The sequence below is a fragment of the Homalodisca vitripennis genome, unplaced genomic scaffold, assembly GCF_021130785.1.
Source record: "Homalodisca vitripennis isolate AUS2020 unplaced genomic scaffold, UT_GWSS_2.1 ScUCBcl_1477;HRSCAF=5155, whole genome shotgun sequence".
Classification (NCBI taxonomy): domain Eukaryota; kingdom Metazoa; phylum Arthropoda; class Insecta; order Hemiptera; family Cicadellidae; genus Homalodisca; species Homalodisca vitripennis.
This window is the reverse complement of record NW_025777615.1, coordinates 2,339-25,624: the sequence shown is the minus strand read 5'-3', so window position 1 is coordinate 25,624 and position 23,286 is coordinate 2,339.

Below are 23,286 nucleotides of genomic sequence, written 5' to 3'. Positions count from 1 at the left end.
CCAAACTAAAACTAAACTCTTTATTGAAAAAAAACACTAAAAACTTGTTTTTATTCTTGATCACATTCCGCCACCCAAAATGCGAGTGCCTCCGGCCATCAGCGCGGGCTTCGACAGCACCTTCGGTGCTGCCCCGCGCTGATGTCGACGAAAGAAAAACATCCCTCGAAATAGTACCTATCAGTAAAATATCAAATTCTAGAGGGGCTAATCAGAAATATAAATTGAATTGAAATGGAAAGGCAATTATGTACCGTGCAAATCACGTGATGCCGCGCGGCCTGCCGTAATCAGGATTCTCGAGAAAGATAAGATAACAGCGACAACAATACCGATCACAATACCTGGAAATGCTTGTAAGTTTGTAATTTTGTAATTGAAGAGTTGTTTTTTTCGTTCTATCATGTTTGTTTCTATAAATTTCTATTTTTGTGTTCTTCATACTGGTGTGGTCGGTATAATCCCAAAGTACCGTTATTTCTATATAAACACAGTATTTTGATATAATCTGTCGCCACTCTACATAATCCACATTCGGAGATATACTTTATACTCAACATATACTTTAAGATCTGATCAAACATAATGAAAAAAGTGGATACAGTAAAGGTCTATGATACTGATACCAAGTGTTACGATCACAGATATGATCTGAACTTGCGTTATCTCTAACTCATATCCAAAGTTCGACGTCTTATACTGCTCGGTCATCGGCACTTCCGGTCATTCAATTAGTTGAAGAGTATTAGGAATTAATTAACTGGTTACGTGTTGGTTCTCCGTAATCTCCATGCTGAATTTTAATCACTAAAGTGGTGCAAGATGACCTAGGATACAGAAATAGCGTTTTCTTTTAATTTTTGCCACTTACCTCAGATTTGTTAAGTCAAAATTTGAATTTAACACAATCTGTATTCTTTACTAACAGTTTTCTAAAACAGACAATACAATTATAATCTTAACATTCAAAGAAACCCTTTTAGCTATTTTTAAGCTTTAAGACATTTTTATTACATAAATTATGGTTCTGTAATTAACAGTGAATTACTCCAGTGATGCTAAAAGACATTTATTTAGCAAACATTTACACATCATTTACTAACACTAAGTAATCTTTTTGTTCATTTGCTGCTGATAAAGTTATTTACAAGCAAGCTAGGGATAAGTGTTTGGCAAGTCACCATTTTTTTAGTTTTTAATTTTTTAACATTATTAAGCGAGGAGGAGGGATAGTTTCGATCCTCGAAACATGTGTTCTATTTTTGTTAACATATAGCACGAAGTCGTGATGGCATCTAGAAGTAAGTCACTGAAGTGTGGTGCTTGTAATAAAATAATAAATCATAAATGTAACAAGCTTTGCTGTGCGGGAAATTGTGGTATATACTTTCACATTGATTGTGTGGATCTGTCAGACGATGAGAATCGTATTATTAGCAAATACGGTACATTATTTTCATGGACTTGCAATGGATGCAGACAAAGTGAGGTTAATAACGTTAGTAACGCAAACTCAGATGCTGAAGTAAATATAAACTGCTGGCAGTGTAGGGAGTATATAAGAATATTAAAAGACCATATTTGTGATTTATCCAAAAACCAATCTGAGATGAGAAAAGAACTTAGTTTTCTACTATCAGAAAATTCTAATCTGTCATCTGCATTGACAAACCAAGCTGAGGCTGTAGGTGATCTCTTATTGACTGACAATAGTGACAATGACAATACCTTTTCTTACTCTAGTATAGTGAAAAAATCAGTTAAAAATAAAATTAGGCCTAGTAATATAAGCAATCAGGACAGATCATACAGAAACGAAAGTTTAATCACAAAGGATAATGAGTCAACAATAACTCTCAATAAATTGAAGCCTTCTGCTGCCTCATTTGACAGAAATGAAAGTGATGCTTACATATCAGTCTCAGAGGAATGTGTAGTGGTTGGTAGCGAAACTGTAAATAAGCCATCAATCCATTCAACCAATTTTGCCGAATTTTCGGGATAATGAACCAAACAAAAACGTACCAAGCACAGTTAATAGGGTTACTGCTGATCATAACCTAAAAACTAGTAGTGACGGTTTTCAAGTTGTCAAGAAAAGAAAGCAGCATTATGATAGGAACGATATTGGAAAACCTCCCAGGAAACAAGGTAAATATATTACTGGATGTTCGACCAAGACTAATAAGTTAAATGTGGTAGAGAAAGATAGATTCTTGTTTGTCTCGAGATTATCTACAGACGTTACTTGTGACTCCCTTAAAAACTATCTTAATGAAGGGTTAAAGGGAGATTATGTAGTTACACAGTTAAAAAACCGTTTCCCAGGTTATTCCTCATTTAAGGTTGGTGTGCCTATATCAAACTGGGATACAGTGTTTGTGCCAGAATTTTGGCCTAATGGGACATATGTTAGTCGTTTTAGGTTCTTAAATCGATCAAACAATGTTGGTAATATCCAGTCGTCTTTTTTGGACAAGGATCAAAAAGGTGTAGTGATACCATAGGTTTTAAAGTTAAAGATACTGCCAGTGGAACTAGAGTTTTAAATAGGCCTAGGCCTATTACTAGAAGCAGTATATCTGAAATAGGTGTATGCCTTTGGAACTGTCAAGGCCTCTGCGGAAAGGTTGAAATTATCGAGATGCTTGCCTCAACAGAGAACAGTGATATTGTATGTGTAACATTGGTTGAAAGCGGAACAACTTGACTTGATTGGGTTACAGGGCTACATTCTAGTATCCAAATTTTGTCGATCGGAAAAAATACATGGGGGATCTGCTATTTTTGTTAAATATAGTTTAAGTTGTCGTCCAATTCCCGAAATTATGAACTTGTGTATGGTAGATATCTTTGAACTGTCAGCGGTATTTATTACAGAATTAAACACAACAGTTATTTGTATATATAGAATACCTGATGCAAATCTGTTACACCTGTTTCTTGAAAAGCTCAACGAACTTTTATTTTATTTATCATCTAAAAAAACTGAAGTGCTTATCTGTGCAGATTTTAATATTAATTTTAATGATACTACTCATTATGATACGATGGAGTTGAACCAATTAGTGACTTGCTATGGTATGCACATTATGTTTCAAAACGTTGTAACTCGTCCTGGTAACATCTACGATGGATCCTGTATTGACAATACACATCCCTCAAGATGGACGACCTCAGTCATTCCTATGGCTGTGTCTGACCATAATGCGCTGACAGTAAAAATTGGACTTGATGTCAAAATTGTGGGCGCTGATGACAGTGTTGTTAAACTTGGAAGACAGATTAATGACAATAGTATAATCATCCTTTTAAATTGTTTAAAAAAATGTAAATTGGTTTTCTGTATATGAATGTAAAGATATTGATGCTAAGTTTTCTCAGTTTCTGAATTTATTTGTATGGGCTATTAATCTAGCTTTTCCTTTAAAACCTATGCGTTTTAAGAAATCATATTTTGTTAAAAGATGGTATGTCCCTGAATTAGATGCATTTAAGCAGACATGCCTAAAATATTTTTATGATTTTAAAGAAAGTGGTTGTGAAGCCCTAAAAATTAGATACAAAGAATTAAGATGCCTATATTTAAGATCTGTTAGAAGTGCTAAACTAGTCTATCATAATAAATCAGTTTCAAATTCAGTAAATAAACCTAAAGAAGTATGGAATATTATTAATAACAATCTCAATGTAAATAGTAAGCCTAAATTATGTTTAGATGATAAGACATGTCCACTGATAGCTGAAGGTTTTAACACATTTTTTATCAGTAGTATTAGGGAAATTATTGAGAATGTGCCAGTTCATGTTAATGTATCTGTATATAGTATTTTGTCTTCTGTTAATGTACTTACTGTTTTTGCTTTGAACCCTGTATCTGTCGAGGAAGTTTTTGCTGCCATTAACTCCTTAAGTAATTCAAATTGTTTTGATGTATATAATATTAGTTCTAAAATGTTAAAAGTGAGTAATTATCTGGTTTCTGAAGTTCTTACTGACATTTTTAATCAATGTATTGATTATTGCATTTTTCCTGATAAACTGAAAATGTCAAAAGTTGTTCCTATTCATAAAAAAGGTGCCAAAGATGAATATGCTAATTTTAGGCCTGTTTCACTTGTTCCGCTGTGTCAAAGGTCTTTGAGAGATTATTTAGTTTACAAATAATAAAATATCTAGAAAGTAACAAACTACTTTCTACACAACAATATGGTTTCAGGAAACAAAGGTCAACTACAGATGCTGTCCTTGCTTTTATTCAGGATTGTCTGGAAGGTTTAGAGGATGGTGTGCATATTAGTGCAAAGTTCTTTGATCTCTCAAAGACCTTCGACACAGTATCTCATGATATCTTATTAATGAAACTTGAAGCTCTTGGTTTTGATTACAAGTCGATTAATTTTATAAAATCTTATCTTACTGATAGCTCACAGGCAGTTTATTTTAAAGGCAATTTATCTAATTTTAGAAATGTTGACCAGGGTGTCCCACAGGGTTCAATTTTGGGACCTCTGCTTTTTTTAGTATATGTAAATGACTTGCCTTGTAATATTGAAGATAATAATACTACTTGTTTTCTGTATGCCGACAATATTTGTGCTAGCATGAAATCTCAAAATGCTAATATTGATGACGTTTTTGCTTCAAAAGTTGATGCTTTGGCTAAGTGGTGTGATGTAAATAAATTATCTATGAATTTGACCAAAACTCAAGATCTTGTTATATCTTTAAGGACTAATACTTTTCAAACAATTAAATTTCTTGGCATAATGGTCCAGTCAAATCTTAAATGGCAATCTCATGCTAAATATATTGCTCCAAAAGTGTCTAGAGGAATTTTTATGATTAGAAGGTTAAGTTTAATCGTCAGCTCTCAAGTACTTCTTTTAATTTACTATAGTTTTGTACATACATATCTTTCTTATGGTAACATCTTGTGGGCAAACAGTTCAGTGTCTCAGTGTTTGTTTGTACTACAAAAAAGAGCTATCAAACTAGTGTGTGGTGCTAGGCCTAGAGCACATTGTAAATTATTATTTAAAGAGTTGAAAGTTTTATCCTTACCTAGTATATATGTTTATAATTGTTTGCTATATGTTAAAAAATACATTGATAATTTTAAAAGTCATTCTGAGGTGCACTGCTATAATACAAGATTCAAGGATAATTTAAGGAAGAATCAATGTAAATTCTCAACAACTCAACAAAGTTTTAAGTCCAATACCATAAAGTTTTTCAATCATCTGCCTTTAAATGTTAGAAGTTTAGAATATAATATATTTCAATTGTATGTAAAGAATGTACTTATTGAGCATTGTTTGTATACTGTAAATGAGTCTTATGACATAAGAATGTAGATAATATTCACTTTAAAAATACTTGACTATGCTAATACAAAATGTTTTTTGTCCTTGGCAATAAATTATTTGATTTGATTTGATTTGCAATTGTTAATGCCCAAAATCACATTATCCTTTCAAATGTAAAGCTTATTCTTTGTTTGCATTTTGTTTTTGACGATGGAAGGATTGTGAAGGAAACAAGATTTTCCAGACATTTGCTGTATTCAGTGGTACAAAAAAGAAACACTACGTTTCGAGATCTGCAACCTCATCTCTGTTCCAGATGAACAACTAACCTAACTCATAAATACAATATACGTTACAATAAATAAATCTTTTTTTTTTTTTTTTCAAAAGCTTTATTTCTGGTTCAATTACTACAAGTAAAATAATTATACACAGAAGTTTGAATCATAGAGAACAGAAGAACATAGAAATATTAACATTAGTGGGTTTGCTCCAATGGAGACACCCTATAACATAATACAGTTAACAGAAAATAAACAGTAAAATTAGTACTTGACAAACAATGTAAGTTTCAAATTATAATAAAATGTCTTGAGCAAGACGTGCTTTCAGTCTTCTGTTGACAGTTCTTTGGCCAATGTTAAAATGGACAGCACCTGTTGATTGGTCCAGAGTTTCTAGAAATGTAGCACTTAGTTTTCGGATGTAGTCACAGATGGTCGGAATTTCTAATTCATTATGAATCTGTCGGTTTCTAACAAACCATGGAGAATTTGTTGCTATTCTCAAAAACTTGTTTTGGAATACTTGAAGTTTGTTCATTTTTGATTTATGGAGGCAAGGACCCCAAACTGGACAAGCATAAGTTAAGAGGGGTCTGAATATTCCTTGGTAGATTAAAAGAGCGCATTTAAGTTTAAGAGATGATCTTCTATTGATAATTGGGTACATTTGTGCCAATCTTGTGTTTGCTTGATTTAATTTTGAATTTATGTGCTGTTTATAAGTAAGTTTAGAGTCTAATAAGACACCCAAATATTTAACAGTTCTGTCATTTTCATTCCATGGTATGATGTTATCTTGAATTTTCTATATTCCTTAAGGGATTGAATTTTCTTAGCGAAAATATTTTCGCTTCACATTTTAGAGGGTTAAGTGCGATTTTCCAATTAACGAACCAATCCAACAGTAGGTCTGTATCAGTCTGAAGCATGTCAAACTGCTGTGTCAATGTCTTGATGTTGGGAAATCAAGGCAGTGTCATCAGCGAAAAGAGCAAGCGTAGAATGAGCTGGAATGGGTAGGTCATGCATGAACATATTAAACAGGATAGGTCCTAAAATTGAGCCTTGTGGTACACCAGCCCTGATCTGTCGAACAGTGGAATGAGTAGAATTTATTTTTACTGAAAAAGTCCGGTTTTCTAAAAATGATTCGATGATGTTTTGCAAGTAATTTGGAAGTCCAGTTTGAAATAGCTTATACAGAAGGCCTTTGTGCCATACTTTGTCAAAGGCCTGAGCAACATCCAGAAACAAAGCAGCAGAGTGTCTTTTATTTTCAAACCCTTGCACTATTGTTTGTGTTAACCTCGCAAGTTGCTGCGTAGTAGAATGTTTTGCCCTAAAACCGAATTGGTGGGGAGGAATACATTGAGCATCTTCAATGAATCTGCATAGTCTCTTCTGTATTAGCTTTTCAAATACTTTTGCCAGAGTGGGTAGTAGGCTGATGGGTCTGTAACTAGAGGGATTTCTAACAGGCTTACCGGGCTTGTGGATAACAATAACTTCAGCATGTTTCCAGGATTTAGGAAAGTAACCAACGTGTAGGCATGCATTAAATAAAGTTTTTAATAGCTGATGGGCTGTTGGCGGGAGTTCCTTTAATATTAAGTTTGTTATCAAGTCATACCCAGGAGCTTTCCTCAACGGTAGGTATTGGATAACATTTCTAATTTCAGATGTTGAGATATACTGAGTGGGAAGCTCAGCAGATAAGATTGTGCTATTTAAAAACCTGTTGACTTCATCTTCAGTTTGCAAATTAACAGTAGGGTTAGGGGAAAAAGCATTTTCAAAATAATTCGCAAAAACCTCACATTTTTTCAGAGTCACTCTGGTACGTCTCCTGGCCTTGTTGAAGGGGAGGGATCGTAGAAGGCGTTCTGAGAATTCTTTTGGTTGCCAGCCACATTGAACTATCGCCTGGGTTTATTTCACTCAAATATTTCTGATAGTCATTAATTTTGAAAATATCTAATTCTGATTTTATTTTCCTGATGAGCCTGTTAAGCTGCATGCGATCTTCTGGATGCCTGTGTCTCTGCCACCGTCTCCTAAAAACATGTTTTTCTTTAATTAAATTAAGAATTCTTTGCGGAGGGCGATTAGGACAAAACATGGTTTGTGATTGTTTTGCGACTGCTTTTTTAACCGAATTTTTAATCAGCTCAGTGAATTGTAGTACACAGTTGTCAATATCTTCGAAAGACTGTAAACAATTCGGCAAGATAATATTAGTTTCTAATTCGTTATGAAATACAGCCCAGTCAACTTTACCATTTATTAGTTTCAATGGAGGATTGGTAAAATCGGGTTTAATTGAAAAAGTTACAATTACTGGTAAGTGGTCAGACGTTAACTCGCATAAGGTTTGCTGTACTATCGGTTCATTGAAATTATTAAACAAAACAATATCTAATATGTCAGGTTGCTGGTTTCTCTGCCACGGATAAAATGTTGGTTCTACAGGAGCAGATATATTAATAGTTGTACGCATCAAGTAGTCATTCAATTTATTACCCTTTGGGTTATTAGTGCGACATCCCCATAAAGTGTTTTTACTGTTTAGATCTCCCATTAAAATAGTAGGACTATTATTATAGAGAATTCTATTAAAATCTTCATCAACAAAACGTTTGTTAGGAGGTAAGTATGCTGATACTAATGAAAAGTTGAGTCCATTTTGTAAAATTATTTTTATGGAAACAGCTTCTAAACTTTGTAACTGGGGAGCAAGAAATTCGTGGTGTTTTATGTTTCTTTTGATCAAAATTGCGACACCCCCAGAGGCATGAGGAGCCACTCGGTCCTGTCTGTAAATAGAATAGCCACTTATTTTAAATTTATCATTGGGCAGGAAGTGAGTTTCAGTGACACATGCAACATCTATATTATGTCTTACTAGGAAATCTGTAAAGAGATGTTTTTTGTCTTTCAAGCCATTGGCATTCCAATTGAGAACAATTAAGTTTTTAAAGAGAGTTGGGGCCTGATTGTTAGTCACGGGCATTTTTAAAGAAAGAAGCAATAACCTGCTGAATAACCTTTTTCAACTGGGGTATGAGTATTTTTACTACATTGCTTATTATTTCGTCAAGACCTGAGATGTTACCTGCTTCCAGAGATTGTGGATCCTCTACGGAGTTTGCAGTTGAAGGAATGTACGACGGATGAGCCACCTCAGCATAGCTGGGGGAGTTCATATTCAACGGAGATCGAGGTGGAGATGATTTTGGTTGAGTTTTCCCTAGGTTCGTTGAGTTTTCGGGTCGTGTCGTTGTAACTTGTGGACGAGATTCTTGGTCGTTCCCTATGGAGGATTTCTTGCGACCGGTCAATTTCTGCTTGATGCCCTGGTAGTATTTACACCTCCTGTAATTTGAAGTATGTTCCTCGCCGCAGTTAACACACACTGGTTTGGTTTCTTTACTGACCGGGCAGTCTGAATAGAGATGGGATCCCGAGCACCGCACACAGCGAGGGTCCAGTTTGCAGAAGTTTTTTGTGTGACCAAAGTCTTGGCATCTCAGACACTGTGGGATGTTTTTTTGACTTCCTTTTAATTTCCACTTTAACTATGGCGTGAAACAATTGTTTCAAGGTTCATAATATCACGACCACTTTCCGAATTCTCCAGCTCTACAAAACAGAGTGGCATTGGACTTTTGTTTTTGTTGAACAATCTTGATACTTTAATGGTCGGGTAACCCATGTCACATAACTCTTGATTTGATTTTCTTCGTCAGTTAGAGAGTAGGGAACATTACGAATGATCACTTCAAGGTTTTTGTCCTGGGAAGGTTTAAACGTGAAAAACTTTACTTGATTTGTTTCATAAAAGTTAGTTAGTTTCCTGTAGTCATTTATTTCTGTTAGGTTTATCTTGATCGATTTAGCTTTGATTTCAGTTGTGAAACTTGATATTACATTATACTTAATATCTTTTATTATTTCTTGGTGGTTATTTACGTCACGCAAAAATATTGGTGGGATCTTAGATCGTGATTTATTTTTCTTTATATCATCAGGAGATCCTTGTTCCATTTCATGTCCTTGTTGTGAAGAAGGAAGACAGTAGCTATGATCTGCAACATTGGTATGGGTTGGTTCAAGTATCTTGAATCGGTTTTTTGAATGAATCTCACTCACATCGAGGTAGTACTTCTTAGGAGGTGGAGAAGCATTTGCAGTTTTAGTAATATGTCGCTTTTTTGGATTCACGAAGTCGTTGTTGTTATCGGGAAGAGGAACAGTTAGCATTTCATTCATGTCTAACGTCGAACTTTGTCCGAGCTGGAACAATTCATTAGCCTGGCTGGCTGTCATAGCGGTAGGAGTAGGTTTAAAACATTTAGGTTAAGCCTTTGTTTACAATATTTGAATTGAACATCAAATTTCTTGTGTGAACGAATCTTGTGAATTAATCAAACAAATACAATCTAAACACGGTAAAAAGTTAAAAACAATAATTAAAAACACTTAAATAAAACTTTTGAACAAACAATTCGAAGAAAATAGCGGACTAGAAAACACTAGGTAAAACTGTTTTGTCAGTCAGCTGAAGATCTCAATAAATAAATCATACCAAAGCGTTCAGGTACTCATATAAGTCAGGATTCATAACTCCATGCACACTAATTCTAAAACACCTAGCGTCCTAGCTAGGTTATTGGTCGTCAAGATCTGACCGATTGTGATATACAGGAATACGTCCTGTAGTTCAGTTTTAATAAATAGTGTTGCGTTTTCATTTTATTGAGTGCATGTTTTAGAGTCAGTGTGGATGGAATTGTCTCACATCATGCTTGTTTCGATTCCCGACTTACTTGTGTCACAACGCTCTGGTATGATTTGTTTTATTTTAACCTAGCTTGTAGTTATGTGCTAGGTTCCTTATTCATTCACCCGAGGAAGATTAGATTGCAGTTCACGCGAAACGTAGTGTTACTGAATTTCTTTGTATCACTAAACAATGGCAAATGTCCAGAAAATTCCGTAAACTTTAGATTAATAATAAAGATATTTGAGTATAAAATCTTATCAATATGGCCTTTACCTCAAAGTTATATATACCTCCACTAAAGTATAAAAAATAATTGAAAAAAAAAAAAATGTGTAGTGTTCACTCATCCTGTTGCGTAAAGAATGTGTGAATGTACTCCTAATTACAAATTTATAAATAATAATTATTCATAAAAATGCCTCATTACCCTGTGTAGGGTAAATTTTAGGATTAAAAATGCTTGATCGGTACCAAGCGAGAAGACATTCAAAATGCTTAACAAAATATTCCTTTAACAATTTCCCTTTTATAACTTTCCCAAAGACTGCAGTACTGACACTAAACCCAACAACAATACCTTATAACCACCAGCGTTGTAACAGTTGTAGAGCAATGTTAACCAGCCAAAACATTACACAAATACATTTCAATACAAATTATATCACATCCTCTGATAGATACATATGGAAACCACACTACATGTAAATTGTAATTAAAATTACAGTGTGGCGCATATGTCAGTTTCCCCATAAATTGGGATATTTTGTTTCGATAGATTGGTTACAATGTTTATTTGTACACGACAATACATATTTTTACATTTAATTAATATAAGAGAATAGCTCATGCAGGTACAATGATAAAACAATAAATACTAATACTACAATATAGCATAAAGTTTTAAATATAACAAAATAATACTATGTAGTGTAAAATCGTTAACATAAGGCAACTTTAATAACAATAAATTAAATTAGATAATTAGACCTAATCAACATAACAATATACATAATAATAACAACATAATATTTTTATATGAACCAAGGTTTAGAAGACAACTACTCAATCACAATTATAGTAGCTAATCTGTTTTTTGAAGGCAGCAAGAGAGGAACAAACAATCAACTTCAGGACATTCGGCATTACCAGTTTTCATTAGTCTTGGTATAGTACTGTGGTAGTGGTAGTTAGTAGGATGGTGATGCTTGCAGAAAAGCTGACAATGTCTGGATCCACGAGGAACATAAAGATTAACTTGGCGAAGAATCTCCGGACAGTCGATGAGACCATTCAATAATTTTTGCAAGAAAACCACGTCCATTAATATTCTTCGGAATGCAAGGATGGGTAGTTGAAGACTGCGTTGGATTTCTTGCACATCAACATCCCTGTACCGGAAGCCAAGTTTGATACCAACCGTCCTGAGGAATCGCCTCTGCACTGAATCCAGAATAGAGGTTCGTCTCACTTGGTAGGGGGACCAGACCATCGTAGAGAACTCTATAGGCCGAAAAAGTGCAACATAGAGAGCTTTAAATTATGTAATGGAGAAGTTCTGCCGACAGGTGCGACTGACGAGCCCAAGTATTCTTGCAGATTTGTTTGCAATGCTAGTTATGTGCTCACTGAAGTCCATGGTAGAAGTCAAAAGAATACCAAGGTCACGAGCACTAACGACTCTTCGAAGAATAACACCATGTAGCATATAATCACACTGGCAAAGATGTGTTGCTCTTGTGTAGGAAATGACCATACATTTGTCTACATTCAAATCCAAGGCGTTAACTCGACACCTGTCCTGGATCCTCTCCAGGTCTCTTTGCAACTCGATTTGCTGATTAGCAGAACAGATTTCTCTAAATATCTTGACATCGTCTGCGAAGACAAAATATGAGCTCTCCAAAAAACTACCGATGTCATTAATAAATAAGCAGAACAGAAAGGTCCCAAGTGACTACCTTGAGGTAGACCAGAAGACGCCGTGAACAGGTCTTGAAAGTACACAAGCAAATTTCACATACAACGTACTTCCAACCAGGTAACTCCAAAACCAAGCCAGTAAAGAACCCGTGACACCCAGTGCCTCTAGTCTTTTTTTATCATGTGAAAGTGGCAAACTCTGTCAAAAGCTTGGCACAAATCCAGATAGAGACAATCAAGTTGGTTACCATTTAAGAAGGTAGATAGGATCTTGTTCGTGAACACCACGATTGTTGTTGTCGATCTACCCTGCTAAAACCCATGCTGGTGTGAAATTATTGTGCTTTTGAAAGCGAAGGTTAGGCGGTTCAGAAAAAAAACTTTAGCCAATGTCGGCTGGATTACTATTGGTCTATAATTCTTTACATTAGATCGATCCCCAGACATTTATAGGCACTAAAAATCCAATCTTCAAACATGACGGGATGCTAAAAAGTGGATAGCAAGGTGGGGAGCCAGTACTGCACTGCAAAACCTGAGTACACCAACAGAGACCATGTCAGGACCAGGCTCCTTGGAACGGTCAAGATTCTTGAGTCCCTCCTTTACCTCGGTTGCAGTTACGGTTATAGAAGAAATGTTAAGTTGTCTGTTCCAGTGTCTAATGTAAAGTGACGCCCTTCGCATCTGTTATTTGTTTGTGTGTGTTTTAAAATGTTTACAACCCAACAAGTTTACGTCCTTCAGTTGTGGTGGAAGCATAATAAAAATACTGCTATAATAATCGAAGAATTTTATTGGTAAATATCAAGGTGTCGCGATACCCACTCGACAGTATATGCGGAAGTTAAATAAGAAATTTGAAAACTTAGGAAGCGTTTTAAATGCCCTGAGGAGTGGTCATCCACGATCAATCTGCAACGAAGAAAAACCTGCAGACAGTTGCTCAAGCTTTTGTAGCCAGTCCAGGTAAATCGACTCGTAAGGCATCTGCTGAACTAGAAATATCAAGAAGAAGCGTGCAAAGAATGTTAAAGCAATTAAAATTTAAGCTATACCATCCATCCATATTTACTGCAAGCGCTTCACGAGGATGATTCCGATAGGCGATTTGAATTCTGTAAGACAATAATTATCCGCTCAGAGGCTGATCCAAATTTCTTGGATCAATTTTGTGGTGTGATGAGGCATGTTTCAAACTAAATGGACGCGTTAATCGGCGCAACTGCATGTACTGGTAGGATGTAAATTACGTAGAAGTCAACGTAGTATCCTCATAACGTTATCCAAGCAGAACTTAAAGTGCCTGGTGTTACGGTATTGGGGGTTATTTCGAGTACTGCACTGATTGGTCCTTATTTTCTTTAAAGGAATGTTTACTAAGAAAGTTACTTACGGTTGCTGCATGAAGCAGTAATTCCCAAGCCCAGAAACAGTTCTGTTTTCAATATCCATTCGCTCATCTGGCAACAAGATGGTGCTCTAGCACTTTTCGGTATCCAAGTTCAAGATTTTTTAAACAACACATTTAATGAATGGATTGGTCGCCTTGGTACAATCGATTGGCCTGCGTGCTCTCCATACCTGACCTCATGTGATTTTTCACTGTGGGGTATTATAAAGGAGACTGTGTATGCTTCGAAACCGCAAAATCTTGACAAACTCAGAAACTTAATTAGAAATGCATTTGAACTTGTTAATATCAATAAATCTTTATTGCTAAAAATGTGTGATTCTGTTCTCAGTCGTTGTATGAAGTGTATACAAAATCAAGATAGATATTTCGAACAACTGCTATAACATTGTATGGTAATATGTAAGTAATTTCATATAATGCATTTGTTTTTTTTGCCTGAAAGCCTAATTAATTAACCTTAACGCCTTTAAATTTCTCTTCTGGGAAAACTGAGATATGCGCCACTCTGTATATTTAAGAGTTAAAAGTGCTACAGTGCTAATTGGTGCTTCATGGAAAATCGTAAGTGAAAAAAAGAAAAAATATTTGATCAGGTGATCTCGTTGTCGTCTTCTCCATCTGGGTTTCAATGGTTTTCGTTCCTTGTTCAGGAGTAGGGAGTAGTTCAATTTGAATCGAATTCAATGACAAAACGCCGCCTGCTGAGGACTAATTAATTGTGTTAGGTTATGTTAGTCAAGGTCAAAATAACAAATTCGGTAGCGTTGTTTATTGTGCGGTTTGGTGTATTAATTGGTTTCTTTATCAGACGTACAAATATTTTTTTTGTATATAATAGTACTAACCATCTTAATCTTATGAAGTGAGAGCAAAACTGATTGGAAGAATAGTACAAATATTACAGATCAAGTAACTTATTGAAATTATGCTCCCACAATTTGGTTAAGGGCTATTTAGTTGACACAATGGCTATAAAGCGACCTAGTGGATTATCAAAGAGCTATCATGACACTTTTAATAGTGTTAAATGAACGTGTTGTGGAGGACATATCATTAGAGTTTTTTTACAAGCCCCATACCATTACACTCCTAGGTGTATCCATAGCTGCAGTAGTTTATTCTTCCTTCATAAGGTAAGAACATCGGTTCATAGTAATCTTGTTTGAATTTTCTATATTGAAGTGAGATATATCTGAAATATTTTTAAAAGAGGCTGCAGTGTAATAAGGGCCACCAAGACAATGGAATCAACTATGGTATTGAAATATTTAAACTGTTAAATACAAAAACATTTGACCTAGCTTTTAGATATTTATAATTAATAATCACCAGCTGTTTTTATTTTACAGTATAACCATATAGGCTAACTTAAAATTAAGTTAATTCAAACTAAGTAAAATCATTTGCGTAGTGATTAGGCCTAATGACATCAGCAAGAACAGTGTGGTGATGAACAACACCTTAACGCGCTCTTAACGATCCTGCTGCTTTAAATCCCAACTGTCCACTTTATAGTCAGGAGATGAAAACTAGAATTGAAGGTGAAAATCTAATAGTGTTTCGCTGCAAGAACAGTAAAAACGAACACAACGTTACAAAAATTGCACTTGAGAAGAGACCTTTTTATCACTGTAAATTTGGTTTAAAAAATTAATGTATTGACAATCAAGTATTATTTTAGTTGGATCCGAACCGACTATGACTAATAGTTGAATGTAATTGTGACGTCAGCAGTACGTGCATAAGTACCATTTCAGATTGGCTATAATTTGGTTTTTTATGGTTATAAAAATATAACAAATATTATATTCTATAATCTTAAATACCTAGACATATTTTACATATACAAATATAGCTTCACTATAGCATAATCTTAAAAATGTATCGCTTAATTTGGTTGGCCATTATTGTTCCAAATTTATTTAAACAATGTAATCTCATGTGTATGGTACTTTAGAAATGGCCACAAGTAAAATGGCAATGTATATGTGTGTCCTCAAGGTGTTGGACAAGTTGATCTCTCAAAATAGTACAAAGTTATCAAATGTTACACTGTTTTGTTTGTTATATTTTTTTAATATACATAGCCGAATTACATTGTAATTTGAAATACCTATAACATAATTTGATTCAACATTTTGGTTATTAGTAGTTTTAGATAGTCATAAATATTTTATCCTCATAAATATTGATGATTCGATAATCATCAATATCGGTGGTTCTATTGTGGTAACCACTTATTATACTGCAGCCGTGATAGATGTAGTTCTAATATACCTTTGGATCCTAAATGAAATTTGGTAATTTGCAAACGGATAGAGTACGATAAGCAGACCTGGTTTTTTTTATTGATATTGACAAACGATATTACTTAATTTTAACTTTCGATATAAACTAACTGATAATGATTTTTGAACAATAACTAACTTATATCGCCTATAACCACTTTTTCATATAATAAACGTATTTTTTCTTGGTACTTTGGGATTATACCGACCACACCCAGACATGAATCGTTATTTTAACATGTTGCTTCTACTGATTACTAGATTAGCGTAGAAGACTATTTCGTCAGTATAAAACAGGAATTGTCTTATCGCAAACCCCTCCCCATCCTCAGACAGAGGTCAAAGTCGAGCGTCCTAGTAGATAACGTGATTGCAGAGCCTCGCCGCCCGTTCAGCTGGTGCATCGCTTTGTTGTACTTTCGTATTTTTACCTCTATATTTCTCCAAACACAAAAATTTAACAAAAACAAACATTTACCAAACTAAACTCTTTATTAAAAAAAACACTCAAAACTTGTTTTTATTCTTGATCACATTCCGCCACCCAAAATGCGAGTGCCTCCGGCCATCAGCGCGGGCTTCGACAGCACCTTCGGTGCTGCCCCGCGCTGATGTCGACGAAAGAAAAACATCCCTCGAGATAGTACCTATCAGTAAAAATATCAAATTCTAGAGGGGCTAATCAGAAATATAAATTGAATTGAAATGGAAAGGCAATTATGTACCGTGCAAATCACGTGATGCCGCGCGGCCTGCCGTAATCAGGGATTCTCGAGAAAGATAAGATAACAGCGACAACAATACCGATCACAATACCTGGAAATGCTTGTAAGTTTGTAATTTTGTAATTGAAGAGTTGTTTTTTTCGTTCTATCATGTTTGTTTCTATAAATTTCTATTTTTGTGTTCTTCATACTGGTGTGGTTGGTATAATCCCAAAGTACCTTTTTCTTTTATGTATAATAAACAGACAGTTGAAAGCTTGTGGAGGACCGTGAATGAAGTTTAAAAAGTGGCATATCAGCCGACTTGTAGATCATCTCTGTGAGTATTTATGCAGAAGAGAAGTACGGTTTTCAAGAGAAGATGCTACAACAACTTCTCGAGAACTATTAATCATTGCTACACCTGAGAAAACATATAAATAACTATGCATATTTCGTATAATTATAAGATTATTACTATGTGTAATTATATTAGTTATTTTAATTAAAAAATAAGATTGTGATTATGGCTATAGATATGTTGATATGATTTATAAACGCGTATTTGATAAATTAATATTAAGTATCGATGATTGTACTAATCAATATAAAAAACCGGGTCCGCTTATCGTATTCTACCCTCGCACACAATTTTTTTGAATTTATGTTTCTCATTGGGTACTATGTCTCTGCTTTGGTCTAGTCCACCCCAATGCGGATGAGCATAAACTATTCTGGCTGCAGTATAATAAGTGGCCAAAACTATTATATTTGTTATTAATGATTATAGAATTATCGATATTCATGAGTAATGAATCCTCAATATAACTATTATGTTGTAGGTATTTCAATTACAGTATGGTTCAGATGTTTTTATGTATTAAAAAGTAATAATTTTATGATGAATCACAAAAGGCTATGTCTACCTGATTTATAAAATCTAACAAATGAAACAGTGTAACATTTACATATGTTTTTACTATTTTGAAGGATAAACATGTCTGACACCTTGTGACACAAATAAAAAATGTACATCGCCATTGTACTTGTGGCCATTACGGATGGACAGTATTAGTGTCAGTAACAGGTTATTAAGTCCTACTACCTGGATAACATGTTACCAGCAACACTGTTATTTCAGTAACAGCTGGGCTGAATGATTTGGCGTTCTCATAGCGGCATTCTGGTATTAGGTTACTCGCTAACAAGTAACAGACAAGTCGATTTCATGCAAGCAATGAGGCTAGGAATGGAAATATATTATGCCATGGAACGTTATTATGCCATGGAACATTATTATGCGTTATAAGTAGTTTTAGATTAGGATATAAATATGTTACCAGTAGAACCAAAGTTAAAGATAACCTTTACAAGGGCTCACGTGATCTGAGCTTGTATTTGGGTATTATTTCGAAGAATGTTTTTCTTTTTTTGCCAGAAGTGAGGGGTGCCACCAAAGCCTGCACTGATGGTCAGGGCCATTCTCGATTGGTACTTTCCTAACCTCAGATCACGTCCCAGATTGTCCAACTTTTCCGAACGTGATCTGACATTGGAGAAGTTGGAACGAATTTGATTGATTGTAAACATGATATCAAAATGTGACTTCATTTAAAACAAAATTACTAGTTAAATTCAGAAAATTACAGTGATATACAACAACCTATGTGTTTTTTCTTGGTTTTGATATACCTATGTTTGTTTTGTTATGATTTCTATATTATTTAATTATGATTATTAATATTACCTATCCTAAGTTTTTGTTTGATGGTTATGGTTCCTTTATTGTTCATTATGTTGAAACATTCTACACATTAATCCTTTTAATTTCAAACCTATGACTTTTATTTAGTATTTTAGATGTTGATATCGATTGAGTTCTATTATTCTATATATGAAGTATCAATGATAATACTAAGCGATATAAAAGCTGGATCCGTTATCAGACTCTGCCCTAATTCTCTACTGGGTATTATAGATAGATAATTTAAAAATAGAAATTAACAATTGTAACACAAAATCCTACAACGGTAGTAAGGAAACTACCATGACTTATCAAATAAAAGTCTTGTCCTTGGGGTGGTTCCTACCAGGTCTTGCATTTAGGATCTTGGGGATGGTGGCTGGCCGGATCACACATTGGAGTGGGATTCGTTGAGGGGGTTGTCAGTGTTGCCCAATCCCAAGTTAACTGGAGTACGGTAGTCTAATGTCTTCCAAACAGAAGACAGTATACTGTATATGCAAGATTGGCATTGAATTTATAATCTTTTTAGTCTGAGTCAAAAGGTTTATTTTGAGTTTGAATTCCAATGTTAAGCTAGTATAAAGAATGATGTAACTAAGTTAATTGAAGTATGTTTAGACTATTTAGTGTTTTGTTTATAAATATAATTGAATCGAAAAATTCATTCATAAAGAGTATTTTTATTATTATACATAAAGTTTTACCACAGTTACATAATTACACAGTTTACTTAGTTTTTTTAATATTATTAGTAAGGTCGTTATGATTGCTAGGTTGTTTCTAAGTGGACCTTAGTGCTGTTTCTGGAGTGAGGGGATATCCAGGATGGATAAGGTTGGGGTCAGGAGCCACCCACCACCTCCTGTTGAGATCTCATGTTACATATAGCCTACAATGAAGAAAGTAGTTGGCTTTATCCTATTGTGTCACCTTAGCTGTCCATGGGGAGGCGGGTACACCCTACAGTAATGTTTCAGCTCTCAAAAACCTTTGACACTAAAATTCTGCAACTCTTACAATGTCAAAAATTGTTTTCAGGGATGAAAGAGACGTTGATGCCAACATAAGAGCTGGAATATACTGTGTCTTCTTCTTCTTCATAATAGTATCTGTTTTGGCTTTTCCCAATGGCCCATTTACAAGACCCCATCCGGCGGTCTGGAGGATAGTGTTTGGCTTTAGCGTTCTATATTTGATGTTATTAGTATTCTGCCTCTTCCAGAACTAACAAAACTGTCAAACAGATAATTTACTGGTTTGGACCCTGAATTGGAACATTTTCACATTGATATGGATCGAGTGAGTGGAATATCTTTTAGTTCTAAAAATATCAAATTATATGTTGACCTTCAAAATATATATATATATATATATATATATATATATATATATATATATATATATATATATATATAAGTAGATATGAATATGGCGGTTCTAGACCACTTTTGGAGTAAAACAGAAAACCAACGGAAAATACTGTTTAAAGGACAATAAACGAATCTGTAAAATCAAACAGTAAGGGGTTCCTAGACCACTTTTGGGACAGTCAGAAAATCAACGTAAAATACTGTTTTAAAAGGACAATAAACTAATCTGTAACTCACGAATGAAAAATTAACCGAATCTTTAGCTGTTTTACTGTTCATTGTAGGCTTCTAATTTCTAAGCTGTTTTAATGAAAAAATCCAGAAATCTTCGAAATCTTTATATTCCACGAAGTTAATTGTAACACAGTCTTTATCTTTAATAGTCTTCTTTCCAGTAACAACCAAGTGTAATTTTTCATTTTTGTTCAATTCTTTAATCTTTTTTTTCATCCAAAACAGTCAAAAATCTGTTTGGCAAGTGTACTTTACAATCTTCCAACTCGGCAATTATTGTAAACCCGAATTTTATCTTTTATTTTCTCCAGATTCACAATTTTGTATTTCTTATTTTCTTCTAATTCTATTAATCTCTTGTATTCTTTGAACTTTAAATCACCAACCTCATTTAATTCCTTTAGTAGCTCCATTTACATAAGAAAAAAATTATTGAAAAAATAGTATAAAGAATTTAAATTACCCCCTACAAACCAATATAGTACTATTTTGTCCTATAACTATACTATTTTTTCAATAATTTTAAGTCTTAGTTTACAGATTTTTCTATAATAAATAGAAGAATCTATCACTGTTTCACCAGAAAATTGTGCTGATTTCTGTCAAATTCAAGTAAAAATCATTAATTTTTTAAATTCTAAAAATATTGAAAAAATAGTATTATAGAATTTAAATTACCTCCTACAAACCTTAGTTAAGAAATTTTCCCTATTTAAATGGAGGGTGAAAAAGTAACATGTCCGTTTTGCAAAAAAGAAATTTTAAGAAGAAACTTCGATCGACATTACAACTCAAAGATTCACTTAAAGAACAAAGACATTTACTACAAGGAATTGAATCATTTAAGACAATGGGCCAAAGAAAATCAAATTGACGATCATGAAAAGATGTTCAATATTGAACAATTACGAGAATTAAAGAGAAATTTCAAAGTTGAAAAGAAAAATCTCAATCTATTTAATGATGAAAAAATTAATTCAATCGCTGAAAAATTGGCTATCGAAACTAATGATAAAACAAAGTCTGAAATGATCGAAGAAATTGATAAACACAAATCTGAAAATATCATTGATGTAGAAGTTTTATCGTCTATACACGGTCTTTTCAAGCAATACATTTTAACGAATTTAAACGATAATTTCATGTCAATTTACAAATATCTTTCTATTTTGCGCCCGGAAATTAAAAGTTTAATCGAAAAATTTTCAAGAAACTGTGAAAAACAGTAAAGGATATATCTCTTTGGAATGCGAATACGAAAGAACTTTAGTGAACGGTGAAACACAAACTTGTCCAATGTACTTTACTATAAAAGCAGACGAAATCTTTGACATAAACGACTTTATTTCTAAACAATTTAATAAATTAACACATCGAGAACAGACAAATCATCCAAATCGAGGTTCTGGATGGACATTAAAACGTTGTAAACAACTGATTTTGAGCCTTAATAAACATGAATTTATGAACGCAGGATCATATATCGATTTACCAAAGAAAATCAAAGATAAGAAAGCTTGTATAAAATATCAAAAATAAAGATGATTATTGCTTTATTTATTCTATCCGATGTGCTATTGAAAAACCAGAAACTCATGTAGACAGAGCAAAACAATATGAAAAATTTGTAAATGACGAGATATTTTCAGGTTTCGAGTATCCAATGTCCTTAAAAGATATACAATTATTTGAAAAACGAAGTCACAATTCCAAGTACAAATATCCAAAAATGTCTATAAATATCTACAGTTATGATGAGAAACTCAATATTGTTCCATTACAAATTTCTGAAAAATACGACGCTGAGTTAAAACATTGACTTATTGTATGTTAAACAAGAAGACAAATCTCATTATGTTTTGATAACAGATTTAAATAAGCTCGTTTTCTCTCAGTTATCTAAGCATGAACACAAAAAATTTCTATGCAGAAGATGTTTAAGCCATTTCTACAAATCTGGAGATTTAACAGACCATTTAGAAATTTGTAAAAATCACGAAGTTTGTAAGCCAATTATGCCGTTTCCAGGTCAAACAACTAAATTTACTAATTATCAAAAGAAGTTTAGCCATCCGTACGTAATTTATATGGATTTTGAAAGCATATTAGAGAAGATTCCCACATGCAAAAACAATCCGCAAAAATCGATCACAACCAAGATTCAGAAGCACATTCCATATGGTTTTACTCTATATTTAGTGTCGAATGTGACCAATCGTATGTACAAGCCGATATGTTATAGAGCAAAAAATGAAGAAGATTTGCCAAATGTTCCTGCAAAATTGTTTGAAGAACTTAATAAATTATCGAAATACATAGCTAAAAAGTATAATTCTAAGAATAAAATACCTATGAAATTAACTGAAGAAGAAGAAATTTCGTATCAAAATTCAAATCTTTGCCATATTTGTGAATGTGAGGGTTTTTGATAATCATACAAGAAAAAAAGTACGAGATCATTGTCATTTAACAGGTAAATTTAGAGGTGCTGCTCATTTATCTTGTAACTTGAATCTCAAATTTTCCTCAAAATATTCCCGTTTTCTGCCACAATATGTCATGTTACGATACTCATTTGTACATAAAAGAATTGGCTAAACAGTATGGTAATGTTGATTTGATCGCAAACACCGATGAAAAATACATAAATTATTCTGTAAATTCTGGATATGGATATGAGTTTGAAGATGATAAACCAAGAAAGTTCATCAAGTTTTCTTTCGTAGACACGTTCAGATTTATGGCATCGTCTATAGAAAAGTTAGCTAAAAACCTCAAAAAAGATGATTTCAAACATACAAATCATTTTATACAAGATGGTCTGAACGCAATTCTAGATAGACAACCAAATGATGAAGAAGAAATCTTTAAAATTCTATCTGGAAAAGGCATATTTCCTTACGAATTTATCGACAGTATTGAAAAACTTGATTACACAGAAGAATTGAGGATTCAAGATTTCTATTCACTTTTGACAGACGAGAGCATATCTGAGAAAGATTTTCAACACTACTTAAATGTATGGAACAAATTAAAAGTAAAAAATCTAGGAAATTACTCTGATCTCTATAACATTCAAGATGTTTCTATTGCTCGCTGATATCTTTGAAAATTTTAGGAATATTTGTTTGAATTGCTATAAACTTGATCCAGCACACTATCTAACAGCTCCCAGTCTTGCATGGGATGCTATGTTAAAATTAACGAATATAGAATTACAATTAATTAGT